Source organism: Acomys minous (genome assembly GCF_964271855.1).
Source record: "Acomys minous genome assembly, chromosome: 4".
NCBI classification, from domain to species: Eukaryota; Metazoa; Chordata; class Mammalia; order Rodentia; family Muridae; genus Acomys; species Acomys minous.
In genome coordinates this window covers 61,282,104-61,308,245 of record NC_140486.1, presented here as the reverse complement: position 1 = coordinate 61,308,245, position 26,142 = coordinate 61,282,104, and the positions used below count along the sequence as shown (strand labels likewise).

The window sequence follows — 26,142 nt, the reverse complement described above, 5'->3', positions numbered from 1 at the left end:
CCACTTAAGACATTCCCAGGGTCTGGAGCAGAAGTAAAAACTAGGAACCTACATAGACAAAGTATCTAAATATTTAAAAGTTATAAATCAGACGTACAATCCATCAAGTCATATTGTTTATCCTTCTCTAATAAATGTGCCTTGATAATGATTTTTAGAGTGCAAGCTCAAATTGAAATTGTCTTAAAGTGGCAGCTCAAAGGAGGCATCCAGACACCACTTCTCTTCCTGCTCCCAGTTGCCTGCCCACTGCTCCTAGGATGATTGGAGCGCTCAGCACACACATTGTACTGAGTCACCATCCCCTGGGTTTCAATATATGTGTATGAGAGGCAGATCCACCCTGGACGACACTTAAAAGCATTCAGTGCCTGATGAGCAGGAAGCCCTGCATCTTAAGACCTTGTAAAGGAGTATGGAAGAAACCTCTGGCTCTTCTATCTCAGCTTTGTAAGGAAGGGACTCTATACAACGTAAGAGACAAGAGCAAGCTCCTCCCTCCCAGCTTCTCACCCTGTCCAGTATTGATGGAAATATAGTATGTTGGAGATGGGTGCACAAGCTTCATAGAAGGTAAATACAGAAAAGAGGTAGAAGATGCTAAAGATGCCATTGGATTCTTTGTAATGATTTTTATAGCTATAGAAATAATAAGATGCATAATCCCCCCAAGAGCTCTATTATTGATAATGATTAAAATCATTATCAAGGCACATTTATCAAAGTAGGATAAATAATATGACTTAATGGATGGTAAGTTTGGTTTATAACTTTAAAATATTTAGACACTTTGTGTACATTTGTTCCTAGTTTTCACTTCTGCTCCAGACCCAGGGAATGCCATAAGTAGGCTCAACAACCATAGCTCCCACATTTGCCTTGCAAGCATATCTGTCTTCAAAAGCAAGCTGCACAATCATGTTTTTAAGCCACTAGAGAACCTTAGACATAACTTAATGTTGACTGAGTAGAGCACAATGAATCTTCTGGAAATCTGATATCACCAAATTGTCGTGGAAAGCAGAGCTCATATACAAAACCATTCAAGACAAAACTCATCTCAAATATTAAACATACAATGTGTCTATATGCTAAGGGCCATGAAAATTGACAAGGAAAATTATTTCATTATGAAAATTTTTTATTGTCATTCAATCAAATAGAAGCACAAAGAGACTGCCAAGGCTACTTTAAGATCATTTTTTTTTTAATCTTGAATTTGTTGAGGTCTGTTCAATAATTTGAGTAGAACTTCAGGGACAAAAATGTATCTTTACTTCTTAAAATGCAGAGATTTTACAAATGAGAGAGTTGTTCATAATTATATATGTGCTTGCAGATTTAATGTCACAGAGATGTGATGAAAGCGTTAACACAGGGGACCACAAGAAACTTCAGAACAAAATGATTTCTTTAATTAAATGTTATGCTTCAACATGTCTTAAACAGATAATTATATACCTTGTAGTGCTTAGCTTTAGTGTGAGCATTGAATGTGCTTGTGAAGAAATATAAAGTATTACACTGCACCCTCACTCAAACACACACACACACACACACACACACACACACACACACACACACACACCTGCTAATTTTACTTGGCGGAATCTTTCTGGAGCAACACTTGCACATCAGTTCACCATCAGTTCCTTTGTTGAGACCATACTGAAGAGTAAAGGCAGAGAATTCAGGTAAATTGGTGATGGGACACACTCAGTTTCACCATGACCCTCACTGAGCAGCACTTATAGTGACTCTCTAAGAATTCACTAGGATAAACAAAAGGGGAAAACGCAAAAACCCAAAACAATTGACATCTTTCAATGAGGAAGAAATGCATAGACAGTACTTGATTATTTAGCTATCAATATGGACACATGGGTGCCTGCAGAAGAAAGGCTGCCAAGAAACGAGCCGAGGCTCCACAGAGCATCTTAAGAAGACACAATGACTGGAGGCAAAAGGATAATTGAATCCAGGGGAGGCTTTCGGCGGCGGGGGGGGGGGAGGGGGATCAAAGCAAGAAATGTGGAAAATCAGAAAGAATAGGTGGATGTCAATACTTCCCCCAAACCCACGGAGGCCAACAGCTACCTTCCTATCCCCTGTACAAAACACAGATTTGGAATTGCTGTCTAGATTAACTCAAACAGAGCTGCGGACTCAGCAGTGCTGGGGAGATCAGCAGCAGGGAGATGTGGGATGAGATCTTGGGGGCTGGGCAGTCAGGTGGGACTCTGAACCCTGAATAAGTACCAAATGCCCCTATCTGTTTCAGGACATCTCAGTTAGCTCCGACCTTAAGGTTGCAGCATGGGGGGTGTACTTCTAGAGCGTCCCGAGACAGGCAGGTGGGACACTTGTGTGGAATGCCCAACTATCTAAAGGGGTAGAAATCCAGCGGCTGCTGACGGCACCGGCACCATCGTGAAATAGGTCAGCATTCTAAACCATTCTATGACATCATTCCACCCAGAATAGTGCGTGGCTTACGCAGAAGCTAAGGAACACCCGGATGTAGAAAAGTTCTAACATAAAGAAACCAAAGAAGTTAAATGAACTAACAAAAAAGTAAAATAAGCAGATTTTACAGCAAACACACACACACACACACACACACACACACACACACAATTCTAAAATCTATGCTACTACAAATATTAGAAAAGAAAATGTGCCCATGAAACTAAACACGTCAGTGTAGTGGAAAAGGAGCATTTAGAGACAAAATTCTTAGAAATTTAAAATATGTTCATAGAAATAACATATTCATCAGAAAAGAGATGAGAAAAAGAAAATGAATAAAAGAGAAGTTACTAGGAAATGGGGACAAGAGTTTCAGAACAAAAGCACAGAGGATGGGAGCCATAATTTGATTTAAAAGTAAATAAAATTTCCCAGAACTGGAATAATGAGAAAAAAATGCCTTGAGTTTTCAACACCATAAGCTGGATGATAAAAATGAGTGTTATACGAACGCGCGCCATCAGGAGCTTTTTCCACGTTGAGAGGAGGAGAGATGAAAGAGAGACAGAATGGCAGCGGGGTGGGGGTGGGGAGGCGGGAGAGGGCAGGGATGGGGAGGGGGGAATGGAAAGCCAATAAAACAAATCAAGTCAACGAAAATTTCTCTAAGATAGAAGTTGTTTAAACATTTTAAAACTTAGCTACTATGTAGTATTTGTGAGGCACAAAGTATCGCCTCAATCATGTGCATAATATAAAATACTTAATGTAGGTCTCATGCCATCACCCAGGTGTCATTTCTTTACATTAGAAACATCCACAATGCTACTCCTAGCTTTTTGAAATGCTCTATTCAGCACTGTCAGCCATGGTTATCCCACTGTATTTTTTAAAAGTATGCATTCTATAAAAAACATAATGTAGAGAAAAGATTTGAAAATAATTTCAAGCGTGCGAGGTCTCTACACACCGGTCTCCCCATTGAGCATCTGTTGAAGAATCTGAGTCTTGTCGCTGTTAAACAATCCTTTTGAAGGAAAAGGCTCCACAGCCAAGCAAGCAGCAAGTCCGAAGCATGCTCACAGGATGTGCTCACCTGATAAAACCTGCTCCCACATGGCAGCTGGATGTGACCACAACACATCTGCTCTGCTACCAACTGGCAGTTTATTTGATCACAGAAAACAGAATTGTCCTATTTCTACCCTGATGTCATTAGACACTCAGATTAGAACCAATTATTCAGTTGGGGCGTAAGTGTAGACCAGATATTTGATTATGAAAAATGAAGCAAGATTATAACGAAGACATTACATGAATGTACACACTTTACATCCCGATTACAGCCCCCTCCTCTCTTCCCAGTGCCTGTCTCGCACACCCCTCCCACCATCCTCCCTCTCCTTCTCCTCAAAGAAAGGGGATGTCCCCCATGGGTACCAACCTATCCTGGCACATTAAGTTGCTGCAGGACTAGGCTCATCCTCTCCCACTGAGGCCAGATATGTCAGCATAGTTAGGGGGCTGGACTTAAAGAGAGACATCAAAGTAAGAAGACAGCCCCCTCTCCAGTTGTTGGGGGAATCCACAGGAAGGCCAAGGTATGCATCTGCTACATACGTGCATGGAGCCTAGGACCAGTCCATGCATGCTCATTGGTTGGTGGTTCAGTCTCTGGGAGCTCCCATGAACCCAGATTAATTGACTGTGTAGGTCTTCTTGTGGAGTCCTTGACCTCTCTCGCTCCTTCAGCTGTTCCTCCAACTCTTCCATAGAACTCTCCAAGCTCCGCCTAATGTCAGGCTGTAGGTCTCTGCATCTGTTTCCATGAGGTGCTGGGTGAAGCCTCTCAGAGGAGTTATGCTAGAACAAAGTTTTACCCTAGGGTTATAAGAGGCATTGAACATTGTATGTGCTGACAGAGTTCCACATACAGAAAGCGTCTCTATGGCCAGGGTGAGGTCAGATCCTCTACTTTCATCCAGAGGTGGCTATGATGACCAGACTCCAGCTAGGGTTGACTTTAGATGAGCCAAGGAAAACTACAACCCTATTCAGTGGGAAAATACAATAATTACAACCCAGTTAAACAGAGAATATTGTAAAGATTTTAATTTTAATTTTTGCCTACGTGTGTATGTCTCTCTGTATGTATGTACATGCAAGCACAGTACCCACAGAAACAAGAGGAGGGTGTAGAGTCCTCTGGAGCTGGAGTTACAGAGGGTTGGTTGTGAGCTGCTCCGCATGAGTGTTAGGAATAAAACTCAGATTCTCTGTAAAAAAAACATTGCATGCTCTTGAGCACTGATCCACCTCCCAGCCTCTAGACAAACATATGAGCCCATTTGTACATGTAGCCTTGTCATGACTGGAGTTACTTTCACATGACGGGCACCTGAAGGGGAATCTACTTCACCCAATTTTGTCTGATGATGTCTACTGATTGTACAGAACACTGCTGTTTTCATTTTTGTTGTATAGCTTAAAGTGTGTAACATGAAATGCTTGATAATATAGAGCTGTAGAGATGTGGCTACTAAAGTCATGCAAATACGTGCACCGCCATCTCATGTAGTTAATGTTCTTTTGGTAAAGTAACAGCTTCTAAAACAATATTATTAACTGTAAGTCTTCTGCTCTGTGGTAGGCCTTTAAACTTATTCCTACAACACGACACGTGTCTTTCAACCTACTTTTTCTTACCATACCCTGCTCTCTTTCTACCCTTGTGACCACATCATTTTGTGTTCTACGGTTTGTGTTTGTTCTTGGTTTATTTTCTTAGATTTCTTATTAAGATAAGATTTTACAGTATTTTTCTACTTGGCTCATTTTCTTAGCAGAAAGTCCTCTGGATTAATGTTGCCTTCCAATGAACGGTTCTCCCTTCTTGTTTGCACAATACAGTATAACAAGGACGTACTCTAGAATATCTTTGTTAATTCATCCGCTGGTTCTCACTGCAGTTGTTTGCCGCATCTTGGTTCATAGTGAGTCAGAGGCAACGTTGGCCATGTGGGTATCTTTGTAAGTTCATAACTCCATTGCCTTCGGGTGTCTACCCCACAGAGACGCTGTAAAGCATAATGCCAGTACTCTGAATGCCTTCTCACTCGGGCTCCTGTTTTCTAATGCTGGTGATGTATAGTTTTTCTATTGTCTTGGGTAGAGTCTACTTCAATTACTTTTCTTTCTTCCTTCCTTCCTTCCTTCCTTCCTTCCATTCTTACTTTTTTCTTCTCCTTTCTTTCTTTCTTTCTTTCTTTTTTTAAACAGGATTTCTCAGCTTAGTCCTGAACTGGAACTTTCTCTATAGACCAGGCTGCCCTTGGACTTAAAGATCTGCCTGCATATGCCTTCCAAGTGCTGGGTTGAAAGGCATGCACCACTGTGCCCGGCTTTAGTTACTTTCTAATACCTCTGTTCATAATTATTTCTTTGCTTTGGGAAGAAAGTCCTTATTATTACATTAATACTATATGTTTTTAAATTTTTTATTAAAATTATGAGTTGCATAATAAAATGTGACATTTGTATCCATTTGTAGTTTCATTTTTTTCTTAAATCAAAATATGTGTCTCTTGTAAATAAATGTAAATTTATGTTAGCACAATAAATAAGATACAAAAAAAATTAAACCAACGGCAGTAATGTACAGTGGCACATGTGAGAGAAGCAGGCAGGTCTCTGAATTTGAGGCCAGCCTCGGTTATACAGCAAGTCTCAGGACATCTAGGAATACATAGTAAGACCCTATCCCCCAAAAAGGAAAACAATTGGAAAGTTATCATATCTAAATACTAACTCCATTCATTCGTCTCTTAAGGCAGCGGTGAAGAAAAATAGTGGTCATGTCCATCTGCTTTTGAGTTACCCAAATTTAGATATACATAGACACCTCACAGATCAGTGAATACCTGAGCTTGAGCCATTGTCATCTACTGTGAGGGAGTCATGAGTGCTACTTCCCCTCAAAACTATACTAGTACATTCTATTCTGGAGAATGGAGCAACGATTAGCTGCATGTTCCAGATAAGCCAAAGGCACAGGACTTGCCAGTTCTGTGCCCAGGGTGCTTTTGGAAGCAAGCCCTGGAAGCTATTTTCCTGATCAATCCCATGTCTCGGGTTAGGGCTCACAAAAGAGCAAAACAACATTTACTCATGATAAAGACCCAGTTCCCGCCATTGTAAATCTTATCAATTGCCTTGTGAAGGTTAGTGGAGAAAAGAAAATCACTTCATTGTGTTCACTTAACCTTGGGTCTGAACTTAGACTCTGATACTGCGTGGGGGACTTCTAGGATGTGTGGAGACCAAACTGTAAGTCTGGATAAAGTTAGGAACTTTAATTCATTCTTTTATAACATAATTCATCCAATTAAAGAACATTATACTCTGAATAATAAGTCAGTAACAATTCAATTAGAAACATCTCCTTTTCTCTCAGTTTGTCTTACAAGCCCAGCACAAGGAACTTTAATAAATATGTATGGCAGGCATTTGGAGTAATGCACATGCTCAAACTTATATAATGAACAGGGTCCCCTGCAAAGTGCTACACAATACACAATTCAATATACACTTCATACGATCTCAGTTTGTTGCTCAAGAACAGGGGTGTTTGTCCTAGAATTAGGTAGAACAATGTAGGAGCTAAAAAGATGCTCAGACATTAAGGGCACTCACTACTCTCACCGAGGCCCCAGATTCAGTTCCCAGCACTCACATGGCAGACTATCAACATCCACAACTCCAGTTATATGGGATCCAGTAACTTCTGGCTTCCAAAGGCACCAGAAGTGCACAGAACACACCACATATATGTACAAAAATACACTTAAAAGTAAAATTCAAAAAAATAAAGAAAAAAACAAATAAATTTGCAACAGAGAAGACCAACATAGTCATTTTCCCCACAGGCTAACATACAGATTTTGCACAGGATGTGTTTTGGGTTCAACAGGAGCCTTTTTGGAATCATTTTTGCAGTAGTAGCATCTAAAGACACAGCAGAAACCAGCATTGTCCTGGCCATGAACCAGGGCTGGTGACAAACCCCAGGCATTCTTCTTTTTTTAATATATATTTTTTATTAATTTATTCATATTATATCTCAATTGTTATTCCATTCCTTGTACCTTCCCATTCTTCCCTCCCTCCCGTTTTCCCCTTACTCCCCTCCCCTATGACTGTGACTGAGGGGGACCTCCTCCCCCTGTATATGCTCATAGGATATCAGGTCTCTTCTTGGTAGCCTGCTATTCTTCCTGTGAGTGCCACCAGGCCTCCCCATCCAGGGGACTTGGTCAAATATGGGGCACCAGAGTTCATGTGAAAGTCAGTCCCCACTCTCCACTCAACTGTGGGGAATGTCCTGTTCACTGGCTAGATCTGGGTAGGGGTTCGATGTTACTGCACGTACTGTCCTTGGCTGGTGCCATAGTTTGAGCAGGACCCCTGAGCCTAGATCCGCCCATCATAATGTTCTTCTTGTAGGTTTCTAGGACCCTCTGGAGCCTTCTATTTCCCTATTCTCCCTTGCTTCTCTCACCTAGAGTCTCAATAGGAAGTCTTCCCCTCTGTCTCACTTTTCTGGTAAGTGAAGGCTTTCATGGGACATGCCCCTTGGGCTAATGTGTAGATATAAGTGACTATATAGCGCACCGTGTAGCAGAAAAGGAGTCTGGGACAGAAACGGCTCCTCTCTGCACCAGGGATTTATATTCCTCTCCTCATATGTGATCTGGTTTATGAATTTTACAAGTGTGAACACAGCACGGACACTCAAGGAATGTTTCTCGAAACCAAAACCTGCTGCTGTGTGACTGTGGGGCTTTTCAACCACAGGAGGCAAAATCGTAGATGCTCCCATTTTGCCTGTAGTTTCCCTAATTAACTTTGAGGCTAAAGTATAAAATGTTTCCTTCTCCTTTTCCTCCCTTCTAATGCTTTTGTTTAAACATGTAGGAACGGAGTTAGACGAAGTAGCAAGTAGTTGGCAGGCCACCAACATATAGAGGCATCAAGTATGAGTGACGTAAGTTCATACTGTAGTAAGCAGTCAAGCAGGTCTTCCCTCATGATTTCTTACACGTGGAAGAAAATAACAAAACAAACAAACAGAAACCTAAAGGATTTAAAGCCAAGGAAATCAGGAAAGCTGTCCTCTGGGGTCCAGCATTTGCCATTGAAAATGTTTTTGAGATGTTCCTGTGAGCCCCGGGGAGCAGCTGCTGTCACGGCACCATGAGCCCAGCCAGCTGACAGTTGCCCAGATCTGGCAATGCTTCATCCTGTGATGCATCAACCACCAAAGTTACAGTGCCTTCACCAGGCCTTTGAAGAGGCTGCGTGGTCCATCAAGTTGCATACAGCACCCTGAACATAAAGAAGCATATTCTCAGTAACAGACAACATTTGGGACCCAGTGACCAAGAAGTGAATGCCCAGCATAGGTTATTTGTTCTGTTAAAGAGACTTCACATTCCTAATCACTGTCAGGCTCTCTTTGATGGGTTTGATGAGTATTTTGCAGGGGCGAGGGGTTGGCTTGGTTGACTTTTCTTTTGTTGTTGCTGCTGCTGCTGTTTTTTAATTTATCAGCTTGACACACAAGAGAGTCATCATGGAAAAAGAAATGTCAGTTGAGGAATTTTCACCATCAGATTGGCTTGTAGGCAAGTCTGTGGGGCATTGGTGTGGAAAGACTTAACCCTTTTAGGCAGCACCATCCCAGGGCAGTTGGTGTTGGGTTAAATAAGAAAGCAGGCTGTGCATGGCGTAGGGGGAGCAAGCCAGTAAGCAGCACCCCTCCATAGCTTCTACCTCCAGGTTTCTGCTTGATTCCTGCCTTGATTTCTCTAAAACAACAATAACAACAACAACAATCAGGCTGTGATTGCAACATGTGAGCCAGTTAAATCCTTTCCTCGCCAGATTAGTTTTGGTCATGGTGTTTATCATAGCAATAGAAAGCAAAGTAGGACACTTAGTTTCCCTTCACACACACACACACCTCCCTGTCTCTCTCTCTCTCTCTCTCTCTCTCTCTCTCTCTCTCTCTCTCTCTCTCTCTCTCTCTCTCTCTCTCAGTCTGTACTAAAGTGTTATAAGACAACCCTGAAAAAAGAAGGCTTTCTGGGAAAAAAGAAGTGTCCCTTCCATGTTCCTTTATGCTCCATGTCAAAGCATAAAACAGAAGCCAATGGAAGTTCATTTCCCCACAATTCCTATAAGCACTTATTTCTCAGGAAATCCACCCATTGGCCAGTGGTCCTCAGGACACTGTGAAATGTCGTTTGTGACACTTTTCTTTTTCTAGTGAGTCCCAAAACAAGATTTATTCCATGTTTGATAATAGTTCTGCTAGCTTGCAGTTTCACTGTAGCCCTAGACATCCTGGGTAAAATGATAAGTGGGTAGAAAAAAACATGAATGTTGAGCTTCAACAGAAATATCTTTAATGTCTCAACATAGTTGTTAGTTTCCTTAAACTGAAAATTTTTTTTAAAAAAATCCAGGAAAGTTACTTGTTTGTGTTGTGTATTCCTGGGAAGCCATTTGCCAAGCTCTGGCTGCCTGGCTGCCTGCCTCCAGGAATGCCAATCAGAGGACATTCTTTTTCAGGCAGCCAAGTTTGGAAGTCAGTTGGTTTCTGTCCGTGAGGTGGGGGTGGGGTGACGGCAGAGGAAGCCAGCGAGTCCTCAGCTGATCTGCAGCTTGCAAAGGTTTCTGTAATAGCCTTCAATGAAAGCAGTTCCTTTTACCCAGGAGGAGACAGGTAACAGGACAGCTGAGTAAATCAGCTTTAGAAGAAATGGGCGGAAGCTCCCTGCGAGGGAGGGGTGGAGGGAGACCTTTGAGAGCCTGCCATTGGTGAGTTTACCGAAGGCATCTGCCAGTGGGACTTCAGTGGAATGTGAAACCAAATCGTTTTCAAGTTAAAGATAGACACAGTGGACGCCAGAATCTGGAAGCCGGGTTTTTAAACTCCTGTCTCTCCCTAGAATTTCAGAGTTGGTTATGATCTCGGGGGCAATTAGCAATTTGGCTAAATCTGACCTTTCATGAACGTGCTAGCCATCACTGTGTGCTCTAGGTGATCTGGCACCAAAAGGATTGAAGAGAGGGTGCTGTACCTGAGCCTGGGTAAGTGAGAACACCAAAACTTGGAGGTGCACCTCTGGGAAGGTGGATATTGACTTTTGCTTTGTGGGTAGCATGAATGAAAGATTGTGGAGATGTCCTTGTGTCTGGATGAAGCTGTTTTCCCTTCTGGAAGTAGGTGGCCTTGGGCACTTTGAGTGGCAGAAGGAAGCCCAGTACTTGTGCAAGGCTGTTTCCAAGTTTGTGTATCAGAGTTGTCACTTGAGCTCTTTCTCATTAACCCTCAAGCACCCAAGGCTTACGGAGTTAGGAATTATGGAGGGGAGTACGCTGTGAGATGGAGCGCAGCTTTCCTGGCATGGCACTGTGTTCAATGTAGATGATGCAGGAAAAAATGTTTCTAAGGGATACATTAGAAAAAATGTTTCTAATTAGTGGCTCTTTTTATAGTGTTCTAAGACCATTCGAATGTACCCCATCTTTAAAGATATGGCAGAGAAAAAGCAGGCAGCCTCTATCCAAGAAAAAATGTATTAATAGCAGTTGTTTGGGGCATTACCTCATTAATTCTAAGCAGCTCTTCGCCAAAAGCGCTGGTATCTGCTAAGTGAAGGGAGGCGTTCCGATTATAAAGAACTCCAGAGAAGAGGAGGGAGGGACAGGTCGTTACATCTGCAATTGCCGCGCGTTGTGCTTTGGCTGTTTTAAATGTTTCATCACAAGGAAAAGGGCAAACTTCGGTTCCTTGTGTTTTGCCCATGTATAGGATTTGTTTCTTGTTTGGTCAAGCGACCTCTCCCTCTCCTCTTGGCGACAGCTTTTCCAAACTCACACAGCATTCCTTCTGAATAAATAGTGTTCATAATAGTCACAGAGTACATGGTGCGAATTGGATATTCTCCTTTGTATGGGGAAAATAAGCCTGCTGACGCTCTCCTGACAGAGTATGGGGCTGAACAGTAGTTCCAGGTAACTGGCCCGGTTTTGCTCTGCCAAATAGACGAGAGTGAAGTCAAGGTGACTGAAGTGGGTACAAGTTTAACATGGCTCTTTCACACAGCTTTGGTAATAAATAATGCAGGAACTCGCTCTTCTGAGCCGAAAGGTAGGCATTGTAGCGACAGAGTTGAACTTATGGCTGCTGAACAGTGTGGCAAGGATAAACAAAATGTGAAATTAACAGAGCCCAGGACTGGTCCTGCCCAGCCTCGTGTGCCCAGTTCCCCCCTCCTCGCTTCCTTTTCCTTTAAAGTCCCTGAGAAGTAATGAGGCTCAGTGCCCCAGACTGCAACCTGACCCCAGCACTGTGAAGTCCTCTATGAGTTGGAAATGTAACCACTTTGTAATACTTCCTTGGAAGTTAGAAAAACTCTCCTTCAAGAGTTTAGGCAGTTTGTTAAATTGTAACTAATGTTTAGTGATCCTTAGAATTAACCCATTAAATTGCACAAACGGCAAGTAATTCTCCATTCTCTATAAGTAGACAGTAACTTAGCAATTTTTTTTTCCTAGTCACATCAAGCGACTGACAATATTGTATGGGTAGCTGTGCCCTGAATGGCTGACATTAAGAATGAAGCTGGCAGAAATTGGCAGTACACACAGAGCCATGTGTAGGCAAACCTGTCATTTATACATCTGGTGTTATACCAGTATTTAATGCTTTTTTTTTCCTGAGTTTTGGCTTTTGGTTTCCAATGTGATAAAAGAAAAACTTCAAGGTTCAAAATTCTAACATGTAAGAATTGTTAACAATGAGGCCAATACTGGCTGAGAAAAGTGAAATTATTGTGTCTCCCACTGTTGTGTCACTGTTAGAGTTCCTCGGTCCATGATGGGGCTGATAACTTAGATTTTCTTTCTTTGAATACAGAGAAGATTGTTGTCGTTTTATTTTTATGTATATGAATGCTCTATCTGCATGCCAAAAGAGAGTATCAGATCCCAGTTGTGAGCCACCATGTAGTTGCTGGGAATTGAACTCAGGACCTCTGGAAAAGCAGACAGTGCTCTTAACCTCTGAGCCGTATCTGCAACACAGGTTGTAGTCTTATGATATGTGTCTGCTAGCTATAGTTTCCACGTTACTGGGTGTGTCTCTGTTATTACTGCCTACCTCACCTTCATTCTCGGTGTCTTGTCTTTTTAACATATGAAATAATTTTGCTTTCTGTCGAAAATGCATCTTGACAATCACTCATTGAACCTGGCATGGTGGCACCAACCTACAGTCCCAGCATTTGGTGATCAAAGTTCAGAAACTCACTGCAAGCTCAAGTAGCTGGGGCTACTTATGTTTCAAAATGAAAAAAGAAAAACAAAAAGATGATAAAAAAAAAAAAACACTTGTAAGGGTGATCGGTGGTGGTTTCCTGCAGTGGTGGCAGCAAGCGGCTGACTAGCAATACCTTAGGCAAGGCACAGGGGCCTTGAGCTCTCTGCGACAGAAGCCGGCTTGAGGCAGGATGAGCAAAGGTTCACTCTAGGTTCATTCTGTCCCTGTGGAAGATACAGCCTTTGCAGTTCCTGGCGTATGCTTGGCCCAAGACTTTGACATTTTAATGAAGCCGGTCAGGCCACAAGAGGGAACTGTGTTTGCCAGGCTTGTTTGCCTGGGCAGTCAGATGCCGAGGGGCAAAACCGCTGTGCTTAAAAGTCTAACTTCCATCTCTGATTTCTAATGTTTACATTTCTACTTATTATCTTTGTGTGTGTGTGTGTGTGTGTATACCTGGCGGGGTGCACACATGCCATGACACCTGTGCGGAAGCCGGGGGGATCGGCCTTGGTGGAGTCGGTTCTCTCTTTCCATCTTCATGTGAGTTGCAGGAGTCAAACTCAAGCAGCCAGGCTCACATGACAAGTGACTTTTATCCACGGAGCTGTCTCCCAGTGCCCTGCTCTCTAAGTTTTCGTTTGCTAAGTTCTCAGGTTGTGATTGACTCTGCCCTGGTTTTGTATTTCTGATACTTCTTACTTGACTAGAGCTATGCCGTGACCACTGCAAGAGATGAACTCCACTGAACTAATTAATAGCTACCATTCATTAAAAACACATCTTTTTTTTTTAAAAAAAAGGATTATTTATTATGTATACAGTGTTCTGTCTGCACGAACACCTGCAGGCTGGAAAAGGGCACCAGATCTCACTATAGATGGTGGTGAGCCACCATGTGGTTGCTGGGAATTGAACTCAGGACTTTTTGGAAGAACAGGCCAGTGCTCTTAATCTCTGAGCCATCTCTCCAGCCCCTAAAAACACATCTTCATCCTGCACAACATATTGCATGGTCTGCTGTTGCCATTGATAGTTTCAGGCACGGGTTTTTTGTTTGTTTGTTTTTTGGTTTTTTTTTTTTTTTCTGATTCATCTTTTCCTTTTTGGTTGTGTTCTGATTGGTTCAAGACTTCTTGGAGAAAACCACGTATGCTCGCTGACTGAAGAACGTATGTTCTCCAGCTTCATACGCGCTGTCTACAAGACTCAGCAATCCTTCTGCTTGTCCCTCGTGGGCCACTTTCCTTGATAATCTCTTTAATCTCGACTCCACCCACTCGAGTCACTTCAGCTGTTCACCAAACCTGACTCTTCCGGCTTTCTTCCTGCCAGTGCTCAGCATCACCATATCTTTCTAGCTTATCGTCAACTAACCCTCTCTGCTCCCTCCTGCCTCTGTTGGGACTCTCCATTGGGCGTCCGCCATCGTACTTGCTTGATGTTTCATTCTTTTTTTTTAAATACATTTTATTAATTTATTCATATAACATCTCAATTGTTATCCCATCCCTTGTATCCTCCCATTCCTCCCTCCCTCCCATTTTCTCCTTACTCCCCTCCCCTATGATTGTGAATGAGGGGGACCTCCTCCCCCTGTTTCATTCTTACAGTTACTCTTCTGCCTGTAGACCCTACCCACACCACCACCAACCCGATGTCCATCTCTCATACTGGACAAATACATCTGTCTTCTAAGGACCACAGCTGCTGGTAATTAGAGAACTCCAGCGTCCTTCAAAAATAAAAACGTTCCATGTTTCCCACAGTCTGCGAGGCCTGTCACAAAGCGTCAACCTTTACCATCTCTCCACCCCTTTGCCGGTCACCACCGACACTTCAGTCAAACCTAACTACAGCCCCTGGGATCTGCCATATGCTAGAGCAGTCTGGGGGGCCTCAGGATCATTTTTCTTTTCCCAGAATGCTTGTTGCTCCTTGAATTTCATTTCAGATGTGACTCGTCCCTTGTTTTCCTCCCTGGAGTTCCGTTCCCAGTCTCTAATGGCAGGAACTGTGCCTTACTGGTTTCTATACTCCGAGTAAGCAAACACCCAGAAACCACTCACTACAGGGTAAGGAATGAATAATCGATTGTTTCCAGGGCTGTTGTTGCTGGACCGTCCCTTTTCTTCTCCATTCTATATGTTTCGACCTCAGCATAATTATCGCTAATGGTGCTAAACACCCAGTAGAACCAGGAAATACTTGCTTGTCTGGTGGGGGCATTTCTTCTGGAGAAGCAGGGTTAATGTTCATTTTATTGCCAAGTGCGGCCAACTGATGATGAGACGTGTGTTAGCAGTGAAGTGGGATGAGTCAGCTGCACACTATCCAAGAGGCTTTTAGTCAAAGGAGAGTCACGGCGTGCGGAAGCTAATAGCTTCAACCTCTCCTGCTCGGGCTGTGTAGATAGCCCAGTTGGTAAAATGCTTACCCTGTAAGCAGGAGGTTTACAATATTTTATATCCACAACCCAGCAATTAAAAAAGAAAGTCAAGTGTGGAGGCATGAGCATGGAATCCCAGTTCTGGAAAGCCAGAAACAAGAAAATCCCTGGGGCTTCATGGCAAGCCAGCCTATATGGTGAGTCCAGGCCAATGAGAGCCCTAGTCACAAGCCAATAAAAAAGGCAGGTGGCACCTGTGAAATGACACCCATGCTTGGCTTTTGGTCTCTGCATGGCCCCCCAACACACACATACACACACACACACACACACACACACACACACACACACACACACGCATGCGCATATGTGTGACCTCTCATCAGGAACACTCAATAGCATACCAGGAAAAAAAATCACCAAGAAACTATATTAAAACAAATTACCTGGCATGCTGTCTGAATATCAATTATGAGAAAACACCAGATTTTCAGATCGCCATGTAGCTTGAGAAGGAAAATATTTGATAGCTTATGTGCTATGACTTCATGAGCCTAAATTTTTAAAGTTGTTTGGTTTGGTTTGGTTTGGTTTGGTTTTTCATAAAATTTAAGTCCTTGAAGTACAACACTGATGTTGTATTACTGTCAGCATATGCTAAGGAAACAAAGTTCTCTCTAACTAATGAAGAATTTTATATTATTGGTGGAGACAAAAGAAGCTGGGTTTTGGTAAAGCTGCTTAACCGGTGCTGACTCTTTGGACTATTCGTAAGTTTTTCAAACATTTATTGTGTGCCCTTGACATGCCAAGTCTTAAGTTGAAGGACATGAGGACGTTTGCCTCATGTTATTTTCACATAGTGCTCTTCTTCCTCCACAGAGAAAAGAGCTTCAATATAGATGGGATTCAAGTTTCACTTTAAACAAGTATCTGACTCTAAGAAAAATGTTCAGATCCCATATCTAAAATGTGAACCCCAAAATTCCCAGAAGAACATGTAAAGATGCTATGGTGTCCTTTCGATTCCATCTACATGAGAAACAAACTAATTCAACAGTAATCAGCTGTTAGTTAGCAACAAGGGGGCAAGTGCTTGTCTTTTCCCTTAGGCAGTGGGCTTACTTATTTATGCTTCCCACTGGACCATGGCCTTAGTTATCTTATGCCCTTAAATGGGCTTTCAGTTATAATCTTCCCCTGAGTTGATCTCACACTGTTTAATAAAATTCATTTTTTTTCCTTCTCTGCATTTAGTACTCCCCATTTACAGCAAGTCAAGTCTTAGGATTGCTTGGTATTATCTTGACTCTTAAAAATGCTCACGTCTTGACACGATGACTCACACTTGCAATCCCAGCATTGAGGAGACAGCTTGAACCATAAAATGAGTCCCAAGTCAGCCTGAGCTACAAAAGGCGACCATGTCTCAGAAGTAAAAACAAATGACGATTGAAGGAAAATCATGCCTAAAGATATTTTTACGAGACATTAACATCAAGACACCTGAAAGTGCTCAAATTTCTTACCTGCCATTTAATATCAAAAAGCAGTGTTTGTTTGCATATGGAAAGCTGGACTTTGCAGTTGCATGAAATAAATGTGATGTGAAGATCACTGAGTCACTCAGAGCTATGAAAGATCTACGAATATCACATATGTTTTCAAAGAATAACAGACTTCTTTTTATTACTTCCCCCCTTTAAATCCCAGTTACGTTTTTGTCCATTCCTATGCGACTTTCACAAATCTGTGGACACTGGAAAAAACAAATTCACCAAAATAATCACAATTCAGGAGTATAAATACCTCACTGTTTTGTAAAAAGGTGTAGAATAATATTTTAAATGAACCTCTAAATCTCAGTTTCTTGCTACACATTTATAGAAACACATTCACTCACAGAATTATCTGTTAAAGCCTGGTGTGGTGGCACATGCCTTTAATTCCAGCACTCGGGATGCAGAGACAGATGGATCTCTGTGAGTTCAAGGCCAGCCTGGTCTATAAAGCAAGTCCAGGACAGCCATGGCTACACAGAGAAACCTTGTCTCAACCCCCCCCCCCAAAAATCCCTCATGTAACTGTAAGGATTGACTCTCAGTGCCCTGACTAGAGGGGTAACTCACTGGCTAAGAGCACTTACTGCTGTCCAATAGGATCTGGGTGTACTCTGCAGCACCTGCAGGGTGGCACACATATGTACATGCAGGCAAAACAATCATATACATAAAAAGTAAAATGTCTCTAAAATGTACCTTCTAAAGTAAATTCAATATTGCAAACTGTTTTTTAGGCAAGACTCGTGTGTTGTTTTCTTACTACATATGTTTAAATTGAGGTATAAAGACATACACGGAGTATGGTTTCCTGAGAAAACAAGCTCCAATCTCAGAGTGATATAAAAAGCTAGGATCTCCTCCCATGTGAGCCACTTAGTTGTCATGTGTTGGCTGAAGGCTTTCTCCACACAGCCGGCCTCATCTCTTCTTCCTATGCTCACACTTGGCCAAGGTATACCACACAGCCACACTTAGCTCCAGCAGGGTAGGAAACGCAGCCCTACCAGCATGTCTGAGAAGAGAAAGGACTGAAATGTCTATGGAGAGTTCCAGTAAATTTCCAAGCTCACAAATGATTGAGCATCCCCAAGTCTCCAGAGCTAGATAACGTATTATTCATCTCTGTGCACACTGGTTGATGCTGGTACCCTGATTCACACTGGGGAATCTGCAAGCATGTGATGTGATGCGATGCTGACATCTTTTGTCCCGTTCACATCTTCTGATTCACCTCCACTTAGGTCTCTTTTGGCTCTCTGAATTCCTACCATTTCTGCAATGCTCTCATGTTATGCAATGATAGAATTCTAGCCCTCCTCCTGCCAATCAATAGATACTCCTGACCATGAATAATTTGGGGAATTCAAAGAAACTTCTATTAAGAAAATCCTACAGAATGTGGAGAGCAACTATGAAATGTTCAGTTTTCCTATCTCTACAAACTGCTCATGCATATACAGAATTGGATGAAAAATAATTGGATGCAAGTTTAATCCCCCTACCTTTACTAATAAGTGAGGTAAAAGAGACAGAGGAACAGTAACACAGTGTATTTTAGAAATGCATAGACTCGGATAACGCTAATATCACTCGAATGCTATCGAATTCTATGTGTGCTTAGCATTCATCTGTGAGCACTGAGATAAAATCTGGGAAATATAAAAGTAATGGGACATTTAAAGGTTGACATGTTTTAAGGCCATTTGCAGTGGTCCTTGGGACTGTAATTAGTCAGCAAATCGAATTTGTGTTCTTGGAAGCAGTAATTCTAGGAAACGCTTCACAGGGTGTTTAAGGATTCTGAATCAAGCAAATTGCTATAGATTTTATCTTTCTCTTAGAAATTCTGCCAAATACTTACAATAAGGTGTAGGCATAAGGTTAACTTGTAATTCAAATGCTGATTTCCGTACCCACCGCCCCCCTCATATCTGGTTGCAATCCTTGCTCTGAGAATCTCCTGTCTTAATGTTGTGTAAACACTGCTCCCCAATTGTCCCCTGATATGTCAATAAAGCAGCTTACAGCCAATCTCTTAGCAGGGGAGAGGATAGGGGAGGACTTCCTGCCATGCAGGTGAGGAGGAGTAAAAAGAGGAAGTAGGAGATGCAGCCACAGGAGGGGTTCAGGAAACATGAGGTAAGGGAGTCAGAGCAGGAAGCTACAAAGTGCCACGTATCTCTGGGATGTACACGCGGAGGAAACCAAGTTGGCTTATAGGGTTAAGAATATAGTAACCACTGCTCAGTTCTTGTGCTGTGAACTTGTTTAAATAATATAATAGAGTATTAATTGTTTGTGTGATATCTGGGTTAAGAGAGAAACTAAGAGAAACAAACACAGTTTTATTTAAAAAAAAAAAACCTTAACAACAAGGCTGTTCCATGTGTACAGGTTCAGCTTGCTTAAGTCTGTTGTTTTCTAACATGGAGTTTGAGAGAGCAGAGAAAAAGACACACAAAAAGAATGTTTCACATCATCAAACATAGCTTGGTAAATTCTACTTCAACTATACTTGTTATGTTGTATTAAGAATTTCTAGTGGGAATAGAGAGATGGTTTAGTGAGAAAGAAAAATATGCTCTGGCGGGAGACCCTGGTCCGTTCCTGGAACCCATATCTAGGAGTTCATAACTTCCTGTAACTCCAGCTCCAGAGGATTCAATACTCCTAGGCTCTGTGAGTAATGCACTCATGCATGTGCATGAGCACACATGCACACACACACACACACATACACACACACACACACACACACACACACACACACTTTTAAAATAAAATAAATATATCTATAAAACAATTTATGATATGGTAGTATTGTAGCCCTGTAACACCTTTATAGCATAAAGCTAAGGATTTTAAAGGGCTTCTGTAAATATCTTCACTATTTGCTAATTTCTTTTCATTCTCTTGACAAAAGGCGTTGTTTTTATATTGACACACCATTCAGTAACATTTAGTGCTTTGGGGGCATGTTATTCGTGATACAACTTTTTGCAATATGGCCATACATTATTAATCCGTTTACTTAGTTTTTATATGAAGAGAAAGGCCTCCCTCAACTTAAACACTGGCTGGTGAGTGAGATCCCAACAGCTATCCATCTCCTGCCTCCCCAGGGCTGTGATAACAAGTGTGCTACACTCTGGTTTTTTTTTTTTTTTCTGGGGGTTATGGGAAATTCAACTCAAGTCCTCATGATTGTACAACAGCATTTTTCTACCTTAGCCTGGTAGAAGAAATTCTTACCAGACATGTTTTCCCTGTGATCAAGTTTTGTTTATATTTTACCTTGGGGTTAAAGCAAAAGTCAGAAAGCCTGATGATATCTTCAACACCTCTAAAGGTTCATTGCGGGAGCATCTGCAGGTTTCTTTTGAGCACTGTGGGTTCCTCCCAACCAACTCTTAAGAGCCTCTTCGAAGAACCACACAACTGTATCCTTCTTGTTTACTATGTTATGAAGCCAGTTATAATCCACACTTATTTATTTATTTTAATTTACTATATTCTGATTGTTATCCTCTCATCTGTATCTTCCCCTTCCCACCCTTCCGCCCTATTCCTCTCCCCTAGACCTTTGATGGATGGGGGCGTGGGGGATCCTCCTCCACTGTCTGATGCCCACAGCCTATGAGGTCTCATACAGATAGCCTGCATCCCCTTCCTGTGTATGTCCACAGGCTGTCCCACCAAGGGGGGACGTGATCAAATCACAGGCACCAGCGTTCATGTCAGAGGCCGTGCCTTCTCTCCTTCCTCCCCCACACACACATAGAGCATGAGCTGTCCATCAGCTACATCTGAACGGAGGGTCTTGGTTCTCTGCATGCATTGTTCTTGGTTGGTGCATCAGTTTGTGCAGGCCCCCCTAGGTCCAGATCCACCAGCCTTGATGCTCTCCCTGTGGAGCTCCTGACCCCTCCAGGTCTTTCCATCCCCCACCTCTTCCATAGGACTCTTATCACTCCTCCCAGAGCTCTGCTGTGAGTCGCAGCACCTGTCCCAATTCCCTGCTGGGTGGAGTCTCTCAGAGGACATCTATGTTGGTCTAGTGTGCACTTATAAGTGAGTACATACCACGCATGTCTTTCTGAGTCTGGGTTACCTCACTCGGGATGATCTTTTCTAGTTCCATCCATTTGCCTGCAAATTTCATGATTTCCTTGTTTTTAATAGCTGAATAGTATTTCACTGCATAAATGTACCGTCGTTTGTTTATCCATTCTTCAGTTGAAGGACATCTAGGTTGTTTCTAGATTCTGGCTATTACGAATAAAGCTGTCACATTTTGAAACTTCCTAGCACCTAAAACATTTAGGAGGCTAGGGAATATCTTGTGTAACCATTCGCTAAACACAGGAACATAAATCTCAATTACTTAGACTTACAGTATCACAATCTCTCCTTTAAAATAACATGGGGGAAGCGTTTAACATGATGAGGCAAAAAGGTCCTAGTGTGCAAGTTACATTATATTTTTCATTGCATAGGAGAAAATTATTGCTTCAGTTTCTACACGATACCCCAGTGGCCTCCTAGACACAGTACAGCTTGCAGAAAGGCCTGCTTTTGTCTTAGGCAATAACTCATTGTCTGAGTGTGCTTTCTGAGAATTACCCATACCGTTTCTCACTGCAGGCAGAATTTCATCAAGGTCATTCACATATAACTACTGAACTTCGCCGTGTTTTTGTATTTTACCTTAAGAAGGTCAACTGCAGTCTGATATATTGCTGCAACAGGAAAAAAAAAACCAACAAAATCTTATATCTATAGCATTCAGAAAACAAGAAGAAATTATGGGTATGAAATTAAATCACTGGGTATAGATTTTGGTTGGCATTTCTTTGCTTTTGAAAACTTTAAAAAATATCTAAGCTTGGCCATGACATGGCTCAGTGAGTAAAGGCACTTGCTGCCAGACTTGACCTAAGTTGAATTCCTAGGATCCACAGAAGAGAAGGAAAGCACCATCCCATGCAAGCCGAGTGCCACATGTGTACTGAGGCATGCACACTCATACACAAAAACACACAACTAAAATAACTAATGTAGTAAAATATTTCGAAGTAAGCATGGATCTTTGGAAGAGGTCCTTGGAGACCCACCACTGATCATCAAAGAGACCTCTGTAGTTTCATTGAGCTTTTTCATTCTATTTTGAACACTAAGTATAGACACCTAAATGTCAAACTGTAAGAAAAATGTATAAATAAGTTGTATTTCCTAATGAGGTAAGATAAGAATTAATTAAAACAAAAACATCTCTTCAAAATGCGCTCACTGATCAGTGTTGCTGCCACTGGGGAGGGCTGCCTCCGGCTTTCTGCCAAACCATTACTGGTACTCTCACGACCAGAGATGAAAAAAAATTCAGATCCTGCTGTCTGCCTTAGCTAGATATGAAATTGCTAAAAGAGAAGCCAACATTTTTCCTACACACCTTTTCAAGGCTGCTTGTGTGCACGTGAGCTCATGTGTATACACACACACACACACACACACACACACACACACACACACACAAATGCTTTTACACATCCAAGAATATACACATTAAATACAATTCTGCTCCAAGCAAACAGCAATAACAGACACCACTGCCCTTGACTGAATTGTTTTCTATGTTTTGAGCAGGTTCAGTATAGAGCAACATTTCCTTCAATGGAGGCAGCAGATAGGATTAAATTATTTATAGATGAACAAGATTTATCATCCCCTCTATGTGGATAAGTTCTGGTGATGGCTCAGAATCATTCATTCATAAAGGAGAGAGATGGGCCACTATAGTCTGTGGTTTCTTTAAATTATTTAAATGAAAGCCTGTTTTCTACATAAGGCTAAAGTGAATGTAAAATAAGATATAGGAAAGTAAAAAAAAATCACGCATTTTCAAAGGATTTTTGAAATGCTGAAGTTCTGTTGTGAGACAAAACGCTAGGAAACCGAACTGTGAACATTTGCAACTGTAAGTGTGGGCCACTGGGTGGGTGGGAGGCTCCCATCTTTTTTTTTTTAACTAATTCTTTAAATATCTACTAGAAATAGCTACACTTTGGTGTCTTAGTTATAACGTTGATCTTATCTCCCCGTTCATATGAAAGCACACATTTTCAAAATAAAATTGCAGGTAGTTCTCTGTGTTCTTTTGTTATCTCCCAACAATACAAGAACAACTGGCAGCACGCCACAGTTACATGGTTGGTCGGCTGTCTGTTAGAGCAGGGCTTTACCAAACCGTGGCATTCGATTGTGCTTCAGTGGTAATCCATGCAGTGCTTCGGAGGAGGGCACTGCCTAGCGAAATGACCTCGACACATGGAGCCAATGGCAGTGCTACTACAGAGAGTGACAAGAGAACGACTGTCCCACGGAGGTGTCCAGAACAGAGGGGTGCTGGTGCTGAGTCACAATAAGGGGATACACGTTCCCTGGAGAAGGAAAGATGGCAAGACGGACCAGGATGGAAGTTCTCATGGCCCAAAGACGGGAGACTTCATGGTATACAGAGCCACCAGCAGTTTGATGTAACTATAGGGTGAAGTGTGAGGCTAAAGAGAATGAATTTGAAGAGAAAAATATGTAAATACCATACACAGCCCTTTTACGTTATCCCAAAGGGCTTTCTCTCTAGTCCTTACAGGACAGAGAACTCATGAAATCGAAATCTCTCCCTGAAAATAAGCAATGATGATGATGATGATGATGATGATGATGATGATAATAATAATAATAATAATAATAACAATAATAATAATAATAAAAAATGAATATTGGTTCATGGGGGGGTGATCTGAATCCAGAGCTCAAAATGTTCCTCATGCATAGAAGTGTTTTGGGCACCTGTGTACTTCCACTCTACTTCGTAAAGCCATTTGTGTCTCTTCTGTCTAATAAACACCATCTTCTCCAAATTTCAAAGAAGCTACGCATCTTATCCATTAGCTCCTCTCCATTCCCAGTACTGTAGCATCCTTACAATTCACATTGGTTGTAAATCCCCTTGGACTGAAAAGCAAAGGACTGTATAGCAAAGGCAATTTAAAATAAACATTATACAAAACAAGACTACATCAATCATTAGCTCTGAACAAGAGTTGTAAAGGAAATGAAGAATGGGGCACAGGAGAGGGAGAACATAGTGCAATGAGTCGCTCATAAATATTAAAATGTAAGTTAATGCATGAGGTAGAGATAGATGGAATATAAGGTAGCCCTCTAAGGAAAGCTCCCATAGTTTTTATAATTTTGATTATGTAGAAATCTGTTTAGTCTAGCTGAATAATTCTCCAGATTATATTCAAGTGTATATTCTATAAAAAAAAATAGTTATTTGACCACCTCCCCTTGGTGGGGAGGCCTGATGGCACTCAAAGAAGAAGTAGCAGGCTACCAAGATGAGATTTGTCGATAGCCTATGACCATATGTGGGGGAGGAGGTCCCCCTGGGTCTTAGACTTAGGGGAGGGGAATAGGGTGAAAGTGGGAGGGAGGGAGGGAGGGATGGGAGGATACAAGGGATGGGATAACAATTGAGTTGTGATCTGAATAAATTAATAAAATTAAAAATTTTTAAATAGTTCACGTTACGATTCTCTCCTGGTTTCAGCCTTTCACTGGCTAAGAAGGAGCGATAGGTAAGTTGTTCAGTGCTGTGAAGACGAGTTCCTGTTAGACAGGGACATTGTTCTAAAAAGAATCCCTGTCTCTCCTGACCTTGACTTTTGGTGGCAGTTTTCCAGAAAGTTCCGTGTTTTCCTAGAAGTTTCTGTACTTTCTTTCTCTATCTTATCCAGCGTTAGTAGTTCAGAGCACACACACACACACACACACACACACACACACACACACACACAAGTGTAGAGATCAGTCAAAAGGAAAGCAAAAACAAGAAACATACTTTTGAAGATCAAGAATGTTCTTCCAGCTGGCTCTGTTAGGGGTAAAATTCAAGAGAGAAGATTGCGCTCATGCCATGGCTGAGCCTGTGACGCCAAGGCCCTTCTGCTTTGAATTTTAAGTTCCTGCAACATCACTAAAGGGAATTCCAGAAGCCCTACCCGGTCCCTAAACCCGTGTGATGAACAGCCATCCATTTTAAATCCTTTTTAAAAGGACTGTGCTGTGGCATCCATATTTTCCACACCTAAGTCCTCGGTTGGCATTCTGGTGAGTTGGAGATGGCTGCATGTGCCCAAGTGCACAAGAAGATAGGCGAAAGCCATGAATTCCTTCTGTTATCAAAATCAGAAGTGAGCCTCATCAGGAGCCCTGTCTGCTACTAACTGCCTCCCAGGCAAAGGGGTTTTACCAAAGCGAGCCAAAAAATAAAAATACATCCTTTAGTGCTCAAATATAGATGCTGGACAGTCCTTTTTTTTTTTCCAGTTAAACCATGGAGTGCCTGCCAAAATGTGTTTCTACTTAAGTGTTCAGGTGTACTTTCTCACAAGGTTATTTCCTAGGCTTTTTGTGAATTCTTGGTGGCGTAATGATAAGAGCTTCCAAAATATTTTTTCTAAGCCTAAAGTGTTACTCACAAGAGTAATTAATGCATCTGTACTAACACCAGAAGAAGAGACTCAGAAATGCTTTTAATAATTGAAATAGAGTTTTCCCATCTCTTTCCTCACTGTAGTGATCAATCTCTTGTGCTTATGAGAATAAAACACAAATTCCTCCATCTTTCCATCACAAAGACAGGTTGGCTGCCTTTTCATCTACTATTTAGATCTTCTTCAGACACAGGGTATATCAACACTTGTAGGGGATATCAACAAAACAAATTTGAACTGGCTGTTGAGAATGACACTCTCTCTCTCTGCGTACTGTCACAGAGCATCATAAGGCCAGCACGTGTCTATGCAGCCCTCCCTTGCATCTTCTCATCTAAGTGCAATGTCATGACCGGCACTGCTTACAAAATACCCCTAGGACTTTTGAATTTTTATTTGTTCATTCATTATTCTCAGTCCTCTTGCTAACCCTTCCTGGTCTCATGAAATTTCACTCCCTATTTTCGAAATGAGATCATCATTAAAAATATAAGACAGTTGATATAAGATGTCTTTTACCTGACATGGTGCTTTGACTGCGGTTGCAGTCCAAATGGCTTCATTTCTTTTGAGAAAATGGTGACTCCGGCGCTGGGACTATAGCTCAGTTGGTAGGATGCTTCTCTACCATTCATAGAACATGGTGAGGTTTCCTGTAACTTCAGCACTCAGGAGATGAGGGAGGAAGATGAGACATGTATAATCAGCTTGGCTCCATAACAAGTCTTATGCAAAGCTGAGATACAGGACACCGTGTTTTAAAAAAAAAAAAAA

The 26,142-nt window shown here is 41.8% G+C and overlaps 1 protein-coding gene across 11 annotated transcripts in view; it reads left to right on the top strand.

The window, feature by feature from the left end:
- The window catches only part of DTNA (dystrobrevin alpha), a 352,112-nt gene that overhangs the window by 85,997 nt on the left and 239,973 nt on the right, over positions 1–26,142 (top strand). For 3 of the 11 annotated variants that reach the window (XM_084780879.1, XM_084780881.1, XM_084780880.1), the window contains exon 1: positions 10,290–10,623. The exons of 2 other annotated variants lie outside the window; for them this stretch is intronic. The gene's annotated coding sequence lies outside the window, so the exon portion shown is untranslated. Of the gene's footprint in view, positions 1–10,126; positions 10,256–10,289; positions 10,624–26,142 lie in introns of those variants that run through there. 6 more of the 11 variants (XM_084780873.1, XM_084780874.1, XM_084780871.1 and 3 more) reach the window with 5 other exon arrangements.